The sequence below is a fragment of the Drosophila miranda genome, chromosome XR (genome assembly GCF_003369915.1).
Source record: "Drosophila miranda strain MSH22 chromosome XR, D.miranda_PacBio2.1, whole genome shotgun sequence".
NCBI classification, from domain to species: domain Eukaryota; kingdom Metazoa; phylum Arthropoda; class Insecta; order Diptera; family Drosophilidae; genus Drosophila; species Drosophila miranda.
Genome location: NC_046674.1, coordinates 31,908,948 through 31,931,160, shown reverse-complemented (window position 1 = coordinate 31,931,160; position 22,213 = coordinate 31,908,948).

Below are 22,213 nucleotides of genomic sequence, written 5' to 3'. Positions count from 1 at the left end.
AAAATGCTCCAAGTAAATCGAAAAGTTATGGCGAGAAACATTTTCGGTCCGTACTTTACAATTGCATTTAGGTGTACTTTTATAACCAATACTCAAAACGAGTATAGGGGTATATTTGGTCGGAAGAGTTTCCGACCCCATAAACTATACATATTCTTCTGTCCGTCCCTATCAGCCGCTTGTTCTCAGAGACTGATCTCTCAGCCTTATTTAACGTGGTGGTTCCACAGGTAGGGATTTCAACTACGGTGACATATGTGTGCGAATTGCGCTCGATAGCGCGATATAAATACCCCACCATCTCGGGCTATAGTGTGATAAAATACCCCACCATCGCGCGCTATAGTTCAATAAAAATACCCCACGTCGCTCGCAACCATTCACATTCACAAGAAGCTGGTACCATGCGCCACTTAACGCCCCAGAAAAGAAGCAATAGCAAATACATAGCGACTCTTCCGGTACCGATTGAAAGTATCCTGGTCGGGCATACAATCCCCCCTTGGTGAGGGGCCGGGTGTATCTAACACGTCTTCCGATCTATGGGTCTCGGTACCTGGTTAAGAGCGCAACGGCACGATGAGCCTTGAGGCTCTCTAACGTTTTAACGTAACGTTTGGGTACTAACCACAGCCACGATTCTCGCGTTCTGCGCTGCAATGACATGCAGGTGTGTCGCTAAGCCTTCTTTCGTGCAGAAATGCATTGAGCGATCCGTGGTCCGTCAGCAGGAACCCAGCACGCAGCGTGAAGCCAAACCTTCTCTCGCTGTAGACGAAGCCTGCGTTCGGGATGAAGCGGTGCGTCACCCGACCTGGGGAGTCACCATCATCCCATCTGCGTTGCCACTCGCACAACAGGCCTTCGTCTAGTCGCGCCATCTTCTGCTTCCAGCTAAGATTTGCCAAATCTTCGCCGTACAGCCAATCGCTCTCCTCCAGCGGGTAGTCACGCTTTAGTTTGAAGCTGATTGCTAGGCGTCTGGCGACCAGATCAAACGGGGGGTCTCCAGCATGTACTTGCAGTCCAACTGTTTGCCACTGTGGACACTGTTCGGCATACCGGCAGGCATCCAATCGGGATAATCCTTTGGATGCCTCCTGGCCACCACTTGTGTCGTCGTCACGACGGACCAAGCCGAGGCACCAAATAGTGCACAGTGGCACCATGAGTCCGGCATATAATGTCCGCTTTTCACGGGGACTGAGTCTTCAGTTGACCCGCAGTACGCGCGATAATGCCCCTACGACTCCGGTCAGCTTATCACGCAAGCCCGTGATGTGCGGGAGAAAACTCAACCGCTCGCCGACCGTGATGCCTAAGTACCGATACTTGCGCTTATACGGCAGGCTTGCTCCGGCAAACCGTACCACTGGCGGCCGTCTAAGTATGCCTTTGAGCAGCCTTTGAAACGGCAACGCCGCCTTCAACTCCCCAAGCGCCTACGATGGACATTAACTCACCTCCGTTTTGCTCGAGCTCTGATCGGGTATTTTCTTCAATAAGGAGGAGCAAGTAGTCAGCATACGCGCTGAGCGCACCAAGGGGCTCTAAACGCTGGAGCAACACGTCCATCAAGATTTTCCATATAAATGGACCCCTGCGGGCAACCTCTTTTCACCGGAACAGTGGCTACTCTACGCCTGCTGACGATGCTCGCACTCCGGCCGGAGAAGAAACTTCGCCAAAAGCTTGCTTCTCGGCATCCCAGCAGGAGACGGCGTAGTGCAGCATTCCACTCGACGTTGTCGAAGGCTCCCTTGAAGTCCACGAAGACTCCGAGCACGTATTTCGACTACTTCCGACTTGCTTGCAATTTAGGGCCTATTCTTGCTTGTAAACTCCTTTGCAGCTTCCCCACTTAGGCATGCAACTGATGCACTGGAATCTAATAATCCTCCATAGGTCTTACCAAATATATTTATTTCTACAAATGGTCTAAAATCTTTTTTCATATCTACAATCGAATCTAGACTTAGTGATATACCCCTCATTCTATCTTTAACTTTTCTTATAAAGTTACGAAAACGAACGGTATTCCTCTTCTTTCTCTGATCATTTCATACATTTGAAAATTGTAGATCGTTACATTTAGAAGCGAACTCAGTTTTACCAAGGAGACTCAGGGTCAGAGTCAAACTGCTGGAAACTTTTGGTACCATCAGAATTGACATAGTCTGTATTGTCTAATGCACACGCGCCTCCTCATAGTTCTCATGGTGGCATCGGGAAAACGTTGGAAAAGCTTCGTCCAAATCTTTTTTGGCCAAATATGATAAAAGACGTCAAAGAATTTACACAACAACTACCACACCAGAACATCGAGACACATTATACCACCGCCCGTAGGAGTAGGATATTGGCAGTTTTTACACCTGATTTTTATTGATGTCAGGATCCAAAAATCAAAGGAGAACTCACTACCATTTATTCGCGACTTCACAACTGTGTGTATTTTATCTTTTGATGAGCAAGATCCTCGGTAATAAGATTGGTTTGAGATCGAGAGTCAAGCAGAGCTCTGGCCAAAGCGTGTTCACCTGTCTAAGTTCGGACACTTAGGATCGACGTACCCTGTTCAACAATGTCGTATGCAGACCATGTGACGTGGAAGCTTGATCCTGATCTGACGGAGGAGAAGTTCTCTCTTGGGTGGGCGGCAACGCGAGACTATTAGCAGTCACTGTGTATCTATGCAAAATTGTATGTATTTATTGGCTTTGCATTGCAAACCTTTGCATAACCGAGAGACACAAAAATGGAGGACATATGGTCTTCTGAATTGCTGAGTTCTACTGTTGGTGGATGTGGAAGAACAAGCAAATGAACTGCGGTTACGTTGCTTGCTTGGCATGACCTTGTCCTGGTTTGGTCGATTAATCAGCAGACAGATCCTGGTATCGGCGATTCAAGACTTTCTCAAAGTCGGACCAAAGCGGTAACATCTCATAAGTAATCTGTTCATCCCACTTTTTTTCGACACTGGGTGGACTCTGTTCAAAACGAGATGAATGAGCATTGTTCAAAATTTTTTTATTGTCTCCGATCGACAGTAACGATCTATAAATCAACGCAACAGTATCGATTAGATTCCTTAGGGACGATGCGGACTGATGCGATATTCTCGGCAGATTGAACAATGCGGAGATATTATTCGTGAATATCAAATACTCGTCGTTTACTCCTTTTAGGCCCGCCATGGCCATTCCATAATTGGCCTCAGTGACTTGGAACGCCTTTATTGTTCGTAATGTTTCATCAGAGAGGCTTGAAATCAAATGATTAAATTTCTAGAAAAGGCTAATGAAATTTTTAAACTCCGAATAACTCCCACTAAATTTGGGTAATGCCACCAACTTCGGAAGTCTAGAACGAGTTGGGGCTGAGAAAGACACTGCAAGCTTCGTATCGATTGCTGCATCAAAAAGCCCATTAAGCCACATTATCTTTGCCTTAGTTACAATCGACAGCTCTTCCAACTCGGCTGCAGACATATGTCTGGAGAAAACCAAATACGGAGCTTGAGATGAAAAACTTAAAAGCCACAGTATAGTACATACATTTGATTTTCATTGGTAAGTTTGATGGTTTAGAAGTTCTGAAGTGCCTTGGTTCATTTAAGCTGTGAGCCACTGTACGTCTGATGGCTTTGCGAATATGATAAAAACGATGGGGAACGTTGTGAGTTGCTGCTGCGACCGCAACTCTACATATACACCCACTATTTAGTCAGAATGGCTCTCCCCCGGAAGATGGCGCGTACATTGAGCGACAATAGGTGTGTGCGAGAGAGATCTGATCAAAATTCGCCAATCTGGTATATATTTATGGTCATTCTCTATGATAGTGCGTTTTTAATTTTCCCGTATCTTCCAAATTAAGGATGCCACAGATTTTCCTTCTTTGTAGGGGCGGAAGGGGTGGGGCGAAATATCAAATTTGGTTACTCTAGGTCGTATAGTCTCTGAGATCTAGGCGTTCCCTTTTAGCGACAGGCAAAGCCGATCAAGAAACGTGTGTGTTAAAGAGAGACAGAGCGAGAGAAAATTAAATTGTTTTCTTCATTCTGGCTATAATAATGGCAAGATCTGGTTCAGATTCTACAGTCTCTACGATTCCGCGATGTTCGTCCTTGGTGGGGGCAGAAGGGGGCGCTGCGAAGTTCTGAAATACATTTGTTCAAACATGAACATATTACCGTTCTTGCAGAATGTTCAAACATAAACATATTATTGTACACATTCACTCATGTATCCAAAAAATGGATCTCTAAAGAAATCACATAAAGTTGATAAGTAATGACAGTTCGGGTGTAAACAAAGATCTGTAGCCCATCAAAAGATACTACAACAAAACACAAGTGGGGAAAACACTTAACCAATGCATTCTTAAAATAACACTAATGTAAGCATGCACTCAAATAGACACCCGCAGTAAAATGTATCCTTTGCGTAGGTCTAACGATAATTATAGAATACAAAATTGTACCTCCTACCTAATTGTCAAATCATATATAAGGCTCTGATTTTAAGAATACAATTTAGTTTGAACTTACAACTCAACTCGCAAATGTCTAGACTTTTCTTTTAAGGTCTAAAATAAATTAATGAAACGTAAGTTTCAATTAATTATTTGGAAAATACGAGCTGGACAGGCTGTAATTTTATAGATAACGAAAGATGTATATCTATTGTAATTGAAAAATAAAAATTTTCGCGACGGTGGCGTTTTCGAGGCCAGAACATCGAAAGAAAAAAAAAATAGTCCGAAACATCGAAAGTTCTTAATGGCTAGCAATTGAAAAAAAAGGTGGCAAATAACTGTGACTGTGAAAAAATAAAAAAAATAAATTGGTTTGTGTGTGAACACTGTGCCAGCAACAATAACTGCAGCGACATCGGCGACGGCGACTTCAGCAGCGACATCAGCGACAGCGACTTCAGCAGCATCGACATCAGCAGCAGTGACAATAGCTGCAGCGACATAAGCAGAGGCAACACCAGCAGCAGCGACAACGGTATCAGCAGCAGCGACTTCTGCAGCAGTAACAACAACAGCAGAAGCAGAATTAATCAGCTAAGTCAGATATTTTACATTTTTTTTAAGCCTTATTAAGTAACAAATTAATGTAAGATGTTATCGGAACAAATAATTAAGCTATTAGAGGCTCAAGCCGCGATAGCAAAGGAGATTAAGAAGATTGAAGGTTAGGTTAGGAGACCTTAAGAACAAAGTTACAGGCAATTATTCTGCACTGTTAGCATATGGAGTGGTTGATCATGACTACTATAAGAGACAGCAGTTCGAAAAAATGCGTTAAAATAGAGAGGACATACATAAAAAGTATGTAGAGTCCAAAAATAATGAAACCCCAATGAAAGGGAAGGTAGAAATAGAAAAGATACAATCAGTGGAGACTGGAACTTTGAAAGTAGGACAGAGAGCCCAAAATTGACAATAGCATAGAAAAAGTATCTGAAGAGATCGACAGAATAGTGGAAAACCTGAAGACGTATTTAGAGCAAACCATGCAGAGGTTTGATCAGGCTGAACTGGGAGAGTGTAGAATGAGAAAGGAAAAAATTGAGTTCCTCAGTAAAAGACTGAGCTCATAGCTATGAAACAAACGACAGCTTCAACGAGCAGAGCGGCGAGTTGGACTTTGATATTCAAAGCATGTTAAGCCACCTAGAAGTTAGGATGCAAGCCGTAGCTGAGGGAAACAGCATGGATACTAAAGGGGCAACGATAAAAAATAAGATATCGATTAGCCTGATCTTCCGAACAGTGAAGTACCCATATTCTCGGGCGAAGAAAAAGAGTGGGACGGCTTTTCACAAATATTTTGTGAATTAATTCATAACAGAGATAGTCTAAGTACATCTCTAAATTCAATTATTTGAAAATCGCGATAAAGGCTGAGGCACGGAGTATGGTAGCTCACCTTTTAACTGGTCCGCTGGAGAATTATAATGCCGCTTGGGAATTGCTGACCAAGCGGTATGAAAATAAACGAAAAATTTTTTCGGATCAGCTGAATCGTTTACTAGACTTACCAATGCTAGATCACGATTCAACGAAACACATTAAATGGTTTTCGGATTCTATAAATGACTCAATACATTTAATCAAATTAAAGTCACAATTAACAGAAGAAGTTGATGTGATTTTCGCGCACATAGTGTTGAAAAAATTCATCAAAGATACCTTACGATTATATGAAAGTCATATAAAAAGGACAAAAGAGATGCAAGCAATGCCAGATGTAATGGAATTTTTAGAACAACGGTACACTTCTCTTTACACGTCGCAGGATAAAGAGTGGAAACCGTTGAAAAAAGTAGTGCAATATGGTAAAATAAAAGAAAATTGTCCGCTATGTAAAATGGCAGGACATACCATAATTCACTGGTATAAGTTTAAGCACTAACCATACAGTATATACTGTTTTATCAAACGAACCGCCTTTGTAACCCCCGAAGGCCAGTATGAGTTCCTTGCTAGGCCATTTGGGCTGAAAAATGCCTCTTCGATTTTTCAGCAAGCCATAGCTCGAGCCCTGGGTGACTTGGCGTACTCATATGCAATTGTTTACATTGATAGTCGCGAGGTCGAAAGAGGAAGCATTTGAGAGATTAGAAATTGTGTTAAAGGCACTATCGGAAGCAGGATTTTCATTTAACATTAAAAAACGCGCATTTCTCAAAACTGAAATAGAATATCTTGGATACTTGGGCAAAGACGGTAGTATTGGACCAAATTTGCAAAAAATACAAGCATTACCTAGTTTACCTGAACCTTAGACTGTTACACAGTTGAGACAATTTATAGGTTTGGCGTCCTATTTTCGTAAGTTTGTCCCACAGTTCTCTGAGCGGATGAAGCCTTTATATCATTTGACTTCCAAGGTTAACAGTTTTGTCTGGAAGGGCGAGCACTAAAAAAATACGACAGAAGATTATCTCAGTGCTAACTCATGCTCCGGTTTTGATTATTTTTGATCCGCGATATCCCATTGAACTGCATACGGATGCAAGTGCATATGGCTATGGTGCCATACTCATGCACAAAATAGACAGTAAGCCTAGAGTGGTCGAATATTATAGCAAGTGTACATCGGCTTCAGAATCGAAATATCACGAACTGGATACCTTGTCTTGAGGCAACGCTGTACAATTTTTTAGACAATACCATAAGACATTGAAATACAATTTTTTTTTGTTTTGCTCTGACTGTTTCTGAAAGCAAACGTGTTTTTATAGCGTTCCGCTTCGCCATCGTTTTCAAGAGTTTAGAGTGTGCTTTTCCCGCGGGGAAAAAATTGCCGCGAGATTACGCACTGTTTGGCAGTGAAATCGCGAGTGAAATTGGTTAGGATACATCGGAGTTATTTGCAAATTAGTTTTTTGCAAAAATAACACAGAAAACAACCACAACAACAAGCAGGCCGACGCCAGCGATGCTAGCACTGGGGCAAGGTCGATGTCGAGTTTCCGGTAAAAAGTCTGCCAAGAAGATTGGACTGGGGATTGGGCTGAATGGCGAGTTGCCGATGCTAGCCATGTGATCGCCGCCACCATCGCTCCCCTTTGAGGAGGCTGCTGCGACGCCAGGCACCTCTGCCGCTGCCGCCACCACTGCTGCCGCTGCCACATGCCCGGCAACTGGCATTGTCGCGGCAGGCTACTCGGCCATCATCGCGGAGATGTCCGCGATAAGGATGTCGGTCAACGAAGCGGTACTCAAGGGGCTGATGCCGCCAGAGGCCTCCTTGGCGATCGTCGTCGCTACCAACCGGTACGACGAGCTGGTCATGGCCCTGGCTGGAGAGAAGATGCGCCTGGAGGAGAGGGCAAAGATACCGCCTCCACCAAGACCCGCTGCTGCTGCCCACACGGGCACCACCGCCGTTACCGTTACCGCCGTTACCGCCGCCAGCCTTTCCAGGCTTGCCGGCACCGAGCGCCATCGTGTACATAAAACCACACTGACCCCGAAGCAACGAGACACTTGGTCTGCTCTTATCCAGAGCAAAGACCCGGAGGAGACAAGCAAACAGCTTGTCGAGCGCGTCAAGAAGACCGTGGTGCCGACACTGGGAATTTGCGAGCTGAAGTGCGGACGAGCGATTATTCGCACCCCTTCAGTGAGCGAGCTGAGGAAGGTAGTGGCCAGCAGCAAATTCGCCGAAGCAGGATTGGAGGTTAAGAAGAGGCCGCAGACCAAGCCTCAGGTCGTGGTGTATGACGTGGACACGTCCATCAAACCTGAAGAGTTCATGGAGGAGCTCTTTACGAAGATCCTGGAGGAAACCATGACTGCCGCGGAGTTTGAAAAGTCGGTTCACCTGGGCAGTAAACCCTGGTCGGTGACGGCGCCACGATCAACGTGACGCTAGAGGTCGACGCGAAGGCACAGGAGGCGTTGCACGAATGCGTCTACATCAAGTGGTTTAGATGCCGCTGCCGCTCCTTGGTCCGAACATACGCCTGCCACAGGTGCGCAGGCTTTGACCACAAGGTGTCCAAATGCCACCGGTGTGGACAGAACGGCCGATTAATATTTGCTGATGTCTGAAGACATCAAAAGCACCCGTACAACCCGCAGAAGTTTTCCAAAACACCACTTTCAACTTTCAAGGAACCCAACACAAAGCCACATAAATATGGCATCGATCGGTCTAAAAAATCATTGCTTTTACATGTGAAAACTGACTGAGAAATGTATTACAATTTTTGTTAAATAAAATTCGACATATACAGAAATAGATTCCTTAACAAATCCTGCAGTACCAGCAGTGAGCGATGACGAATATAATCTACAATGTCATCTAGGCGTTGACGCCAGCCAAATCGAACCCTTTGTTTTTATACCCGGTACTCGAAGAGTATAGGGGTATATTAGATTTGTGGTGAAAATGGATGTGTGTAACGTCCAGAAGGAATCGTTTCCGACCCCATAAAGTATATATATTCTTGATCAGCATCAATAGCCGAGTCGATTGAGGCCTGTCTGTCTGTCCGTCTGTCCGTCCCTATTAGCGCTTAGTGCTCAAAGACTATAAGAGCTAGAGCAACGAAATTTTGTATCCAGACTTCTGTGATATGTCACTGCTACAAGTGTATTTCAAAACCTCGCCAAGCCCAATTCCGCCCCCACAAAGGGCGAAAATCTGTGGCATCCACAATTTCATCGATACGAGAAAACAGAAAACGCAGAACCGTAGAGGATGACTATATCTTCTAGACGCCCAGCACCAGGAAGACCAAGCGCCGGCGCCACAAACACCACAACAAAACATTAGAAACACCAAGAAGAAACCCTGAAGACTAATTATACTAGAAACACCAAGACAAGCCATGAAGACTAAACTATAAGTATTAGTAGAATAAGTAGAACATAAGAGACAATACATGAAGACCTGCCCTATAAGGAGAAAAGAAATAAACAGAAAAAGAACAAACAATAAGAAAAAACCGAAAGAAACATAAAACCAACCACAGCTGACCAGCCCAAGTGTGACCATACCCCAAACACCAACGGGCACACTATCAGCCGATCCGCACAAACGCGTTAGGGACACACCAGCACGAAATCAGCCGATCAGCACAACGCGCTAGGAACATGCCGTACGGATCAGCAGCGTTTCAGAAATAAAAGGGGCTCCGCCAGAGCGATCAGAGCAGTTCGGCTCCGGTCAGTGGAGAGGTAAGCAGTAGCAGCAGACACCAACCGCCCCGCAATCCTCCCATCCTCCTCGGAGCTCATTAAACCTCCGCCGCCTTTCCTTTCCTCGGAGCGCATTAAACCTCCGCAACATTTCTTCTCCGCGGAGCGCACTAACCCTCCGCAACATTACTTCTCCTCGGAGCGCCTTAAACCTCCGCAACAGTACTTCACCTCGGAGTGCATTAAACCTCCCCAACACCGGCCCGACGACCCCCCAGGACCTGCACGCAGCGATCCGCCACGTGCGGCCCAACCCTGAAGGACGACCCCGAAGCCGACCACGAAGGAAGAGCCAGAAGAGCGACCCGAACACCTACCAAACTGTGTATCTCTCAAGAACAATAAAAATACTCTATTTCTTTTACCGCTCAAGCCACGCCTTATTCTTGAACCCCGAGACTCTGTTTCAGCTACCACATCCAGAGATCAAACAAATTTCTGTAGACCCCGGCGCGACGAGCAAACCCCGGTCTAAGCGACGTCACAAGTGCAAAATCTAAACCAGATCGTATAACTATTATAGCCAGAATCAAGAAAACAATTTGATTCTCTCTCGCTCTGTCTCTCTCTAACACACTGGTTTCATGGTCGGCTTTGCCAATTGCAAAATATGAGTTCAAGGATCTCAGAACCTATAAGAGCCAGAGCAACCAAAATTTGGTATCCACACTCCTGTGATATCGGACCTTGACCGTTTCGTGTCAAAATTTCGCCACACCCCCTTCCGCCCCACAAAGCACGAAAATCTGGGGCATCCACAAATCTCAGAGACTATTAACGCTAGAGTAACGAAATTTAGTATCCGCACTCTTGTTAGATCTCACTATAAAACGAATATCTCAAAATTTCGCCCCACCCCCTGCCGTCCACACAAAGGACGAAAATCTGTTGCATCCACAATATTGAGGATACGAGAAAACTAAAAACGCAGAATCATAGATAATGATCATATTTATCAGATTGCTGAGTCTGGATAAGATCAGATCATTTTTATAGCCAAAAGGAACAAATCAATTTTCAGTGGCTACGCAGCTATGCGTTCGCCCTCTCTATCTCTCTGCCCTGCAAAAAATAGCAGCAATCCCCGGCAATGCAAGCCCTACACTAGCTGCTGGCAGGCGATGTCTTTTTCTTTGTTTTACCCTCAACAATCTGACCAATACCCCTTTATCCAAAAAAGAGGGATACCCGATGTCCCGATACCCCTTTCTCTTTAAACAAGCGTACCGCGTTGTCTGCTTGTCCATGTGTCAGTTCAATCACCGTCTCCCACATTAACAAATCAATCTGTCCCTTTGCCTACACAGAACTAAATAGAGAGAGACACACAGCACGCCCAGCAATATCACTTGTCCAAAGAGCAAGAGCAAGAGCAAGAGCAATGAACATAAATATGTAAATAAATAAATAAATAAACATTATATAGTATGTGTATATGCAGCTGTTTGAATGAGCCGTTATGGTTAGGGAGTGGATGGGGGACCAGCGAATGCAAGTGTGAAAGTGATATAAATGCCTATAGAAAGAATGAGAATTGTCTGTAAAAAAAACCGCGAACTCTAAACAACAGGGGCTCTCTCACTCTTTCCGCAATCCAAAAAGAGGGAGAGAGCATCACCCAGGCCCAAGGAATTGGTAAACAATTTGTTAACCGTTACAGTAAGGGGAGGAGGACACGCAAAGGTTTTCACTCAAAATATGCGTATGGAAGTAAAGAGTAAAAAAGTCGTTCCATTTGTTTGAGCTACTTGAGTTATTCTCTCAGTTCTCTGTCCTACACTAGTGTTGGGTCGTTCATGAACGAACGAACAAAAATGAACTATTCATGGAAGTGAACGAACTGAATAAGTTCATCTTATTCGTTCTCTTTCGTTCATCGTTCTTTTTTGTTCATCGTTCTTTTCCGTTCGTTCTTTGTTGTTCATCGTTCTTTTTTGTTCATCTGTCGTTCTTTTTTGTTCATCGTTCGTTTTCGTTCGCTTTTGTTCCTCATGTTCGCTATGTTTGAGCTGGTATGGCAGCTCCTTTTGTTTTGCTCATTTCGTTTTGTTCGCTATTTTTGAGCTGGTATGGCAGCTCCTTTTCACATTTTGTTGTGGCGGACTCTGGCAAGAAAGTTGAAAAGAAAAGAAAACTGTTTTGAAATGTCGCTTAAACGTAAATTTAGTGATTTATGGAATCACTTCGACGCTATAGATGACAAAAAGGCAAAGTGCAAGTACTGCAAGTCAGATTTGAGTATAGCCGGAGGTTTACAGAGCAATTTGACACGGCATTTGAAGTTGAAACACCCAGCTTCTCTCGATGCAATTGAACGACAAGGAAGTACTGATGCCAGTTATTCTGCCGCCACAACATCGCAGCAAAAAATAACTGCATTTGTTCAGAGGCCATCGACAGCGCGTAAAAGTGAGCAATTAGACAAACAGCTAGTGCGAATGATTTCCAAAGGTCATCATGCTCTCCGGATCGTGGAGGAGCCGGATTTTAAGAAGCTGATAGAGGACGTTTCAAATTGCCCTGGATATAGGTTGCCCACACGTAAAACGCTGTCTAATGTGCTACTTCCAAATACAAACAGTGAGTTAATTGCCAATGTGAAAGAGAAGATTGCATCTGCATCTGGAGTTTGTCTCACAACTGATGGATGGACATCGCTCACCAATGAGAGTTACATAGCTGTAACCGCACACTTCATAGACAAGACGAATATGGAACTATCTTCGCATATGCTAGCTTGTGAAGCGTTCGGTGAGAGGCACACAAGCCTCAATCTTTGCTCTTTTCTTCAGAGTGTTGCAGCTGATTGGAAAATTGAAGATAAAATTACTGCAATTGCATCAGACAATGCTGCCAATATCGTATCAGCGATAAAATTGGGAAATTGGCGCCATATTCCATGCTTTGCCCACACTTTGAACATCATTGTACAAAAAGCACTGGGACCAAGGGTCCCATTTTTCAATCGCAGCTCATCCGGATTCAAGAAGCTCAAAGAAATTAATAGCCAATTAAATCTTCCCGACCTTAAGCTGACACAAGATGTGCCTATACGTTGGAACTCAACATACAAAATGTTTCAGCGCTTGTCTATTTTAAAAGATGGAGTTTGTAGTGACGCTTGAACCAGCTACAAAAACATTACCACAACAGCAAAAAAAAAAACGAGGGGGAACGTTGTGAGTTGCTGCGGAGACCGCAACTCTACATTTATACCCGATACTTAGTCAGTATGGCTCTCCTCCGGCAGACGCCGCTAATATTAAACGACACGACAAGAAGTGCGTGCGAGAGAGACAGAAAATCAGTCTGAGCGTGACGTCGGGGGCTGCGTAGCCACTGCAAATTGATTTGTTCCTTTTGGAACTTATCCAGCTAACTCCGAAAACAACAATATGCCTACTCCGAGCATAAACGAAAACGAAACGGCACAATCATACCGAGGGCGTACCCGAAAGTTCTAGGGGCTTTCGTCTGTGTGTTCCAAAAATATCGCGGGCGTGAGATTGTAGTCGACCCACACAATTCTGTACCCACCCATGATTTCCAGTTGTGAGAAGGTTCTGGAGATCCCTATTATTCTCACCCTAACCCCATTACGTCACCATGTCACTGGGAAATTAGAAGTCTATTCCATATTCATTGCTAACAAAATTCAATATATTTCTCGGTACTTAAAACTAGATATTTTGCCACATTTTCAGAAAACCAGCAAACACAAGTATTTAATTGCGACCATTAGGCAAATCAAGGAGAGCATAAAAATTAATGGACTTAAAAAAAATGGGGCTTAATCCTAAAGGATAAAGAGGAAAGTTATATATCTATGTATATATAAACGAGAGGGTATATGAATATAATAAAGATATAAGGAAATTAATATTAATACATAGAAAAATCAAAATCCGACAAAATTATCGAAGCAGCGTACGTCAGACCAGCGATCCGCAATGAAAATCTAAAACTAAATTAAACTAAAACATTTTAACTGGTTTTGTTTTTTTTTTTCTTGTTGGTTAGTGTATTTTTCGGTAACGTTTCAATGCATTAGCATTCATAGAATGCGAGCAATGCAAGCTTAAAGCAGAATTGGCAACTACGAGAACGAAAAGCTTCGAGTGTGTGGAACTCAATCGTTGCGCTCTCTTATCAGCAGCGGCTGGCCGCTGCGCATGCCTTTTAGAATTTTACGAATACCGACGCAAAGGAGATAAGGGAAATTGGGTCACTTACAGTTTCAATACAGTGGTACCTCGCTGAAAGGCGCCTTTCGTTGTGGAGCTGTGGAAACAAGGTTAATGTGTGCCCAGTTCGAAGGGGAATTGGTAAAAAAGGGGGGATATTTGAAAGGTTAGGGGTATTTTTTTTTTCTAATTTTTTTGTTTGTGTTGTTACTATTATAAATTTTTTTTTTTTATATTTTCAACCAGCAAAATAAATTAAGTTTTGGGAACTTTCGCGTTCACGGCTATCGAGACTGGAGTGCCTCGGAGTTAATGAAAGTAACATAGGAATAGCAGGGCTCAGAAGGAACCAAAAAAGAAGGAAAATTAAAGCTACACTATGCTACAAAATATTGGTCCGGATCCGTAACGGCTTCTTCTAGTTAGTTAGCGGAGCATACGAAGGGTGGGGGGTGATCTCTATGCCCTCTATGCACCACACTGCAAGCCGCATGGGGCCTGCGCGTAGGTTATGTATGGCGCAAGGGTTATGGCCGGTCGAGGTTATGTGATGAGCTGTTCCAACGATTTCCACAGGAGACAAACAAAATCGGCCCCACACCAAGGTTGGCTCACGAAGAGTACTCCCGTCAAGGGTGGATACGAGCTTGCAGATCTTCACGCTCCGCTTCGAAAGCTCTGTTGCGATGCGCTGCACAGCACTTACGAAAGTTTTGATCAGCTGTGCCCTAAATCGAGCTTGCCTGCACCCACCCCAGCTATGCTATGACATGCATCGATAATTGGCACAAGGTTATTGCATGCGATATGCCCGAGCACCATAGCAATAACCTAACCTAGATCTGTACTGTCCAGCCGAAACCGTTACAATATGATAACGCACGCAGACAACTATGAATTGCTGAGGAGAATAGAAATGCTTAAAGAGGGCGAGAATATTTTGACTATAGAAAAATTGCAAATTGTTAGGAACAAAGTCATGGAAAACGTCAGTAAGGCATATCAAACCAATAAGAGTATGGTCTCTTACAATGATTTGCGCACAATGTATGTTACGTTCGAAAACGTCTTTAGGCGAAACTTTGCCCATCTGCAAGCAATGGAATAAATGGGAATAAAGAGAAAGCTTTTGACGGGAGAGCGAGCTTTGAGTTATCGTGGTGGGTTATCTAGGCCTTGTGCTTTAGAGCGTGCGGTTAGAATGGGATCAAGAGACAAAATCAAAGCTCAAGCGCTGGATCATTCGATCCATAGAACTGAATTGTGAAAGGGAAGTTTGGTGGAACGGCGAGATAAAAGAAAAGAAAAGGTTATACACGTGTTTAAAAAAACGAGGGGGAACGTTGTGAGTTGCTGCGTAGACTGCAACTCTACATTTATACCCGATACTTAGTCAGTATGGCTCTCCTCCGGCAGACGCCGCTAATATTGACCGACACGACAAAGAGTGCGTGCGAGAGAGACAGAAAATCAGTCTGAGCGTGTCGTCGGGCGCTGCGTAGCCACTGCAAATTGATTTGTTCCTTTTGGCTATAAAAATGATCCGATCTGATCCAGATTCAGGAATCTGATAGATATAGTCATTATCTATGATTTTGCGTAGTTTCTGTTTTCTCGTATCGACGAAATTGTGGATGCCACAGATTTTCGCCCTTTGTGGGGCGGAAGTGGGCGGGACAAAGTTTTGAAATATACTTGTAACAGTGACATATCACAGAAGTCCGGATATAAAATTTCGTTGCTCTAGCTCTTATACTCTTTGAGCATTAGGCGCTAATAGAGACGGACAGACGAACAGACGGACAGACAGACAGAGCTCAATCGACTCGGCTATTGATGCTGATCAAGAATATATATACTTTATGCGGTCGGAAACGATTCCTTCTGGACGTTACACACATCCACTTTCACCACAAATCTAATATACCCCAATACTCATTTTGAGTATCGGGTATAAAAATAAAAAAGCGATATCCATGAGCTGCAAACGACTAAAAAATACTCGATGTTACAGAAGAAAAGAAATTAATTTATTTTAAATTCGTTTTTGCTTAACATATGTACATACATATGTATACATAATTAATTAATATGACATTTTTGAGAATAAGCGGTGCGCGCTATTTTTATTTTCATTGAAAAAGCTAATAATAACTAGGCAAAAATAACTCACACGACAAACTTTCGCAATGAATAAAAAAACCAATATTGGAAAAAAATTTTATTTAATTTTATTTTACTGACTGTTGAACCAATCTCACGTAAACTACAAATTTGCGTCCACTCTTATCATTAAATGCAAATGTTTTGACAACGGTTACTTCGTGCTCTGTTGTCTCTCTTTGTTATTTTTACCGTAACTTCACTTATCTAATTACAATTAAAGAAGAGAAGCTCTACGGTAAGAGAACTCTAAATGAAGTAAATAATTTAACGAAATAAGCCTATAAAACGTGCCCATTGCAAGATACATACAAACTCAACTTCGCTTACAATTGTTTTTTACATATGAACTTTTATTCACTATTTTTACCCAAAAATATAAAATTGCAATACTTCTAAATAATATATAATCAAAAACAGCAAGATCTTCGGTAGTTTTTTTTTAACTCTTGGTTGACCTTTTCGCGGAAATGCCCATATGTTAGCTTGTGAAGCGCGTTTGGTGAGAGGCACACAAGCCTCAATCTTGGCTCTTTTCTTCAGAAGGTTGCAGCTCATTGGAAAATTTTAAATAAAAGTTTGGCTTTGTTTTCTGCGGTTTATATGCGTTGAAAATGATTATCCATAATTTTGTTTTAATATTTTGTAATTGTATAATTTGATGTGAATTTGCGTTTCTCTCCACCCATTGTTTCCTTTTTGGTTTTTGTCTTTTAAATTGGTTGAATTATTCATGTGCCGTATGAGTGATATTTGATTGCCCCTCCGATATACAAATATGTATAAATGTTTATATCTTTCTGTTTGCGTGTTTTGGGGTGTGGAGAACAAAGCCCGCAAAGGAGTTGAAGAATTTAAGTGAAACTTTGCACCAGTTGCACGTATGTCTTTTTTTCAATTTATTCTGTCGTTTGCAAATCAAAATGATTTGAAAAGGCATCATATGGATGTAAAGAAATTATTCCTTAATGGTAACCTTAAAGAGACAAATTTATATGAAGATTCCTCAAGGATTGACAAAGTCAAGTCTGTAAGCTAAATAAAGCTATTTATGGTCTAAAACAGGCTGCCAAGTGCTGGTTTGAAGTTTTTGAAAATGTCCTGAAAGAAATCGGCTCTGATAATTTAAGAGTTGATCGATGCATTTATATTATAGATAAAGAATCTCATTTCTTTAAACATATGTACATATATGTATGTGTCGGGGGCTGAGGGACAGGGGGCTCTTCTTGCATTTTTCTTAAGCCTCGAGCGCAGTGAGTCGTGGTGTTGTCTCTCTTTCTAAAGTCCATGAGCAACCTGCCGAGTACATTCTTGTCTCTGCCTCTCTCAGCTCTCGCATTGACCGACACAGCATTTTCAGATTTAATTGCTCTCCTTCCGCAATTCCTTTTTGATGTCGCTCTCTCAAATACAACAACACCGCGCCACACTCGGCGACTCTCTCTCGCTCTCAGCAAAAACACGAATTGTAAGCATAACAGACACAACTCCACAGCGTATTCTTTCTTTATTGTCACCATTTCTTAATGCTATACATCTCTTTCTCCTTCATTCTTATGCATCTCCGACACGGCCATCTTGACTTTCACACGTCCTCGTGTGCATACTGTATCACTAGGTTGGTATCATTCTTGCTTTAGTAATATTTTCTTTTTATCGTTCTTGTTTTCATATCTTATGACCATTGAGAAAAAAAAAAAAAACATAAACAAACTCAAACAGTACAAAACTTCATTTAATGATTCCTCGAATGTTGGTTTCGCAGGCTACCATATTCCAATTTACAAGATGTGCCTCATCCGTCTCGCAGAACCACGTCAACCGCGCCACACGCCATGTCTGCACACTGCTAGCACTTGTGCCTTCGGCTCGATCTCTTTCTCAGTATATCATACTCTTCTGCGCAAACCCATTCATTTGGCTATACACGATATCAACACACAGTCTCTAGGCTCTAATCATATACTTTAGCTTTATTTAACGTAGCTGTTCCACAGGGAGGAATTTCAACCAAGGCGTCTAATGTGTACGGCTTAGCCTCGATTAGTGCGATATATATATATCACGCCATCACCTACCACCGCGCACATACGCAGGAGCCTGATACAGATGCGCCAGTTAACGCCCCGAAAAGGAAGCTTTAGCACAGGCTTTTTGAGAGCACAACTCCACGAGGAGCATAGCGGCTCTCCCCGCGTAACGTTTGGGTATCAACCACAGCCAGCACGATACTCCCACTAGGGGGCCGACCTCAATGTGCAGCCTTGGAAGCTGCACAACCCGTGGTACCGATAGGTAATCCACCCAGCCCGTGCACCGCTAGCACGTTCAGCTGTTGCTGTCGCCTGGAGAACGGCAGTCCGGCGAACCTGTCGAGCATCCGCATTCTCTCCTAAGTAGCCGTCACTTCGGAGAAGGTCCATTCGCCATCCGTGTGCTGTACTCCAAGTCCATCGAGGTCTCGCAAGTCTGCATAGAGGGGACAAGCACATAGGAAGTGCTGCCAATCCTCGCGTTCTGCGGCGCATAGACATGCTGGCGTGTCGCTAAGGCTTCTTCCATGCAGAAATGCATTGAGCGATCCGTGGCCCGTCAGCAGGAACCCAGCGTGCAGCGTGAAGCCAAACCTTCGTTCGCTGTAGACGAAGCCTGCGTTCGGAATGAAGCGTTGCGTCACCTGGGGAGTCACCATCATCCCATCTGCGTTGCTACTCGCACAACAGGACTTCGTCTAGTCGCGCCATCTTCTGCTTCCAGCTAAGATTTGCCAAATCTTCGCCGTACAGCCAATCGCTCTCCTCCAGCGGGTAGTCACGCTTTAGTTTTAAGCTGATTGCCAGGCGTCTGGCAACCAGATCAAACGGAGGGGTTCCAGCAACTACTTGTAGTTCCATGGTGGACACTGTTCGGCATACCGGCAGACATCTAATCAGGATAATCCTTTGGCACGCAAGCAGATGCCTCCTGGCAACCACTTGTGTCGTCGCCACGACAGACCAAGCCGAGGCACCATGAGTCCGGCATATATTGTCCGCTTTGTGCGGGGACTGAGACCCCAGTCGACCCGCAGTACGCGCGACATTGCCCCTACGACTCCAGTCAGCTTATCACGCAAGCCCGTGATGTGCGGGAGCAAATACTTGCCCTTGTATGGCAGGCTTTCTCCAGCAAACTGTACCACTGGTGGCCGTCTAAGTATGCCTATGCGCAGCCTTTGAAACGGCAACGCCGACTTCAACACCCCAAGCGCTTACGATGGACATTAACTCACCTCCTTTTTGCTCGAGTTCTGAACGGGAATTTCCCTCGATGAGGAGGAGCAAGTCGTCAGCATAGGCCGGAACAATGGCTACTCCATGCCTACTGACGATGCTCGCACTCCGGCCGGAGAAGAAACTTCGCCACAAGCTTGCTTCTCGGCATCCCAGCTCAAGGAGGCGGCGTAGTGCAGCATTCCATTCGACGTTGTCGAAGGCTCCCTTGAAGACCACAAAGACTCCGAGCACATATTTCGACTGGCTGGCCGAAACAGTGCTCACGACGTGTTTCCAAGCATCCTCCACACAACGTCCTTGGCGAAAGCCAAATTGCCATCTGCAGCCATCCGGAATGGTGTCCTTCAGACGATTCACCATGATCCCCTCAAGCACTTTGCCCAGCACTGGCAACAGACAGATACCCCGATATGAGGTAGGATCGGTCCGGTCCTTATCGGGTCCCTTCAGGAGTGGAACCACCCTAGGATGCTTCCATTCCGTTGGGAAGTACCCTGTCTCCAGGCAGCGGGAGTGCATCGCTGTCATGTGCTGAGGGATGGCGCGCCACAATGCCTTGCAAATGGCACCTGTGATGCCGTCCATGTCGGGAGAGCGTCTGCTTTTCAACCTGGCGACGCATGCATCAACCTCGAAAGCTTCGAGGGCCGGTGGAGCCTGTAGACGTGCCTCCATGGACCATCTCTGTTCTCTCCTACGAAGCGTCGCCAGCTGTCTTCCTTCGTTCTCAGGATGAGCTTCTTGTACTGCGCTGAGGAGATCCTCAACGCGACCACAGGTTCCTCTGCTGCGTCGGTCTCGTGCCGACGAGCGTCCTGGAGCCTTCGCCTCAGTCTCCTGACCACTCGGCGCTTGGAGTGTAGTTCGGCAGTCCACCAAACTACTTTTCTCGCGGCTCTCGGTGTGCTGCGTCCCAGCACTCTGTCACACACACTGTGCACTACAGAGCGCAGTGCAGACACTTGGTTGTCCAACGGCGATTCGGCGATGTCTTCTGGCAATTCGGCTGTCTCCCTTACCACTTCCTCCTCAAACAATCGCCAGCGCGCATTGGAAAGCTTCCAGGATGGCACAGGAGCAATGGGCTCACCTGCGTCGTTCGGGTCAGTCGTCACCACAAAATGGGTCATGTTGTGATCGCTGGTGTCCCATTCCTTCACTTCCCAATCGTATGTGGCCCACATAGTCGCAGCTTGGTTGACGATTGTCACATCGATATCGCTTTGGCCTCTACGGTTATCGAATGTAAACACCCGACTGGCTTCATTGAGCACGCCGGCTCTCATATCGGTTATCCACTCAGACAGCAGCTCACCCCGCGCATAGTTAGCTTGCCCCCGATTGTGTCCGGAGAGCTTGCTAAACCACGCTGGGGATACTGCGTTCGCGTCGAGCCCAAAGATGACAGAAGTGCGGCTGCCCAGCAGCAGCACCGCATCTAAGTACCTGAGGTACGGCGCCAAGTCGGTGTCGAATTGGCAGTACACGGAGCATAGGAAGATTGAGCCGAATCTTCCCGTAACTCTGACGCATACTCCAAAATCCGTGGTAAGGGTCTCCATTGGCATGCAGATGGCGTCCGGTTCGTCGACGATGATAGCAGCTTTTCCTCGGCGGTCCTGGAATACTCGCATTCCAGAAGGAAGGCCGGTAATCCGCCCTGCTCCATCTACGTACGGCTCCTGGACCAGTGCGAACTGATGGTTAGAGCTGCGCATGATGGCTCCGAGTTCTATCACAGCTGCTCGGCCACGGCCACAATTAGCTTGGATGAAGCTAAACATTAATGTCTAGCTTGCACCCTCGCCAGTACCGCTGCGTAGATCGGGCACGCCGCTGACAGCATGGAATGTGCTGCAGGGTACCCCTTGAGGCGGCAGTTGCGGCAGTCCACGGGGTTGGGACACCGTGCAACGTTGTGGCCGTTCTGTCCACACCGGTGGCACACGTTCTCCTTTAGGCGACATTGCGACACCTTGTGGTCGAAGCCTGCACATCTGTGGCAGGCGTATGTTCGGACCAAGGAGCGGCAGCAGCATCTAAACCACTTTATATACACGTATTCGTGCAACGCCTCCTGTGCCTTCGCGTCGACCTCTAGCGTCACGTTGATCGTGGCGCCGTCGGTGACCGACCACGGTTTACTGCCCAGGTGAACCGACTTTTTGAATTCCGCGGCAGTCATGGTCTCCTCCAGGTTATTCGTGAAGAGCTCCTCCATGAACTCTTCAGGTGTGATGGACGTGTCCACGTCGTACACCACGACCTGAGGCTTGGTCTCCGGCCTCTTCTTAACCTCCAGTCCTGCTTCGGTAAATTTGCTGCTGGCCACTACCTTCCTCAGTTCGCTCACTGAAGGGGTGCGAATAATCGCTCCTCCGCTCTTCAGCTCGCGAACCTCGCGGACGCGGACTCCAAGTGTCGGCACCACGGTCTTCTTGACTCGCTCCACAAGCTCCTTGCTGGTCTCCTCCGGGTTCTTGCTCTTTATTAGAGCAGACCAAGTATCCCTAGGTTTTGGGATCGGTGCAGCGACGGCGCTCGGTGGGGCAGGCCTGGGAAGGCTGTCGCATACGCAGCGGTAGTGACGACGGTGGTGCCCGTGTGGGCAGCAGCAGCGGGTCTTCCTTGGGCATCCTTGCCCTCTCCTCCAGTCGCACCTTCTCCCCAGCCAGAGCCATGACCAGCTCGTCGTACCGGTTGGTAGCGACGAGGATTGCCGTGGGAAATTCCTCAAAGGGGAGCAATAGTGGAGGCGATCTCTTGGCTGGGATTGGCTGCTCTCCGGTTAGCCCAATCCCAAGCCAGATCTTCTTGGCTCCCTTTTTGGCGGCTGTGGATTTCGGCCAGCCTATGGGC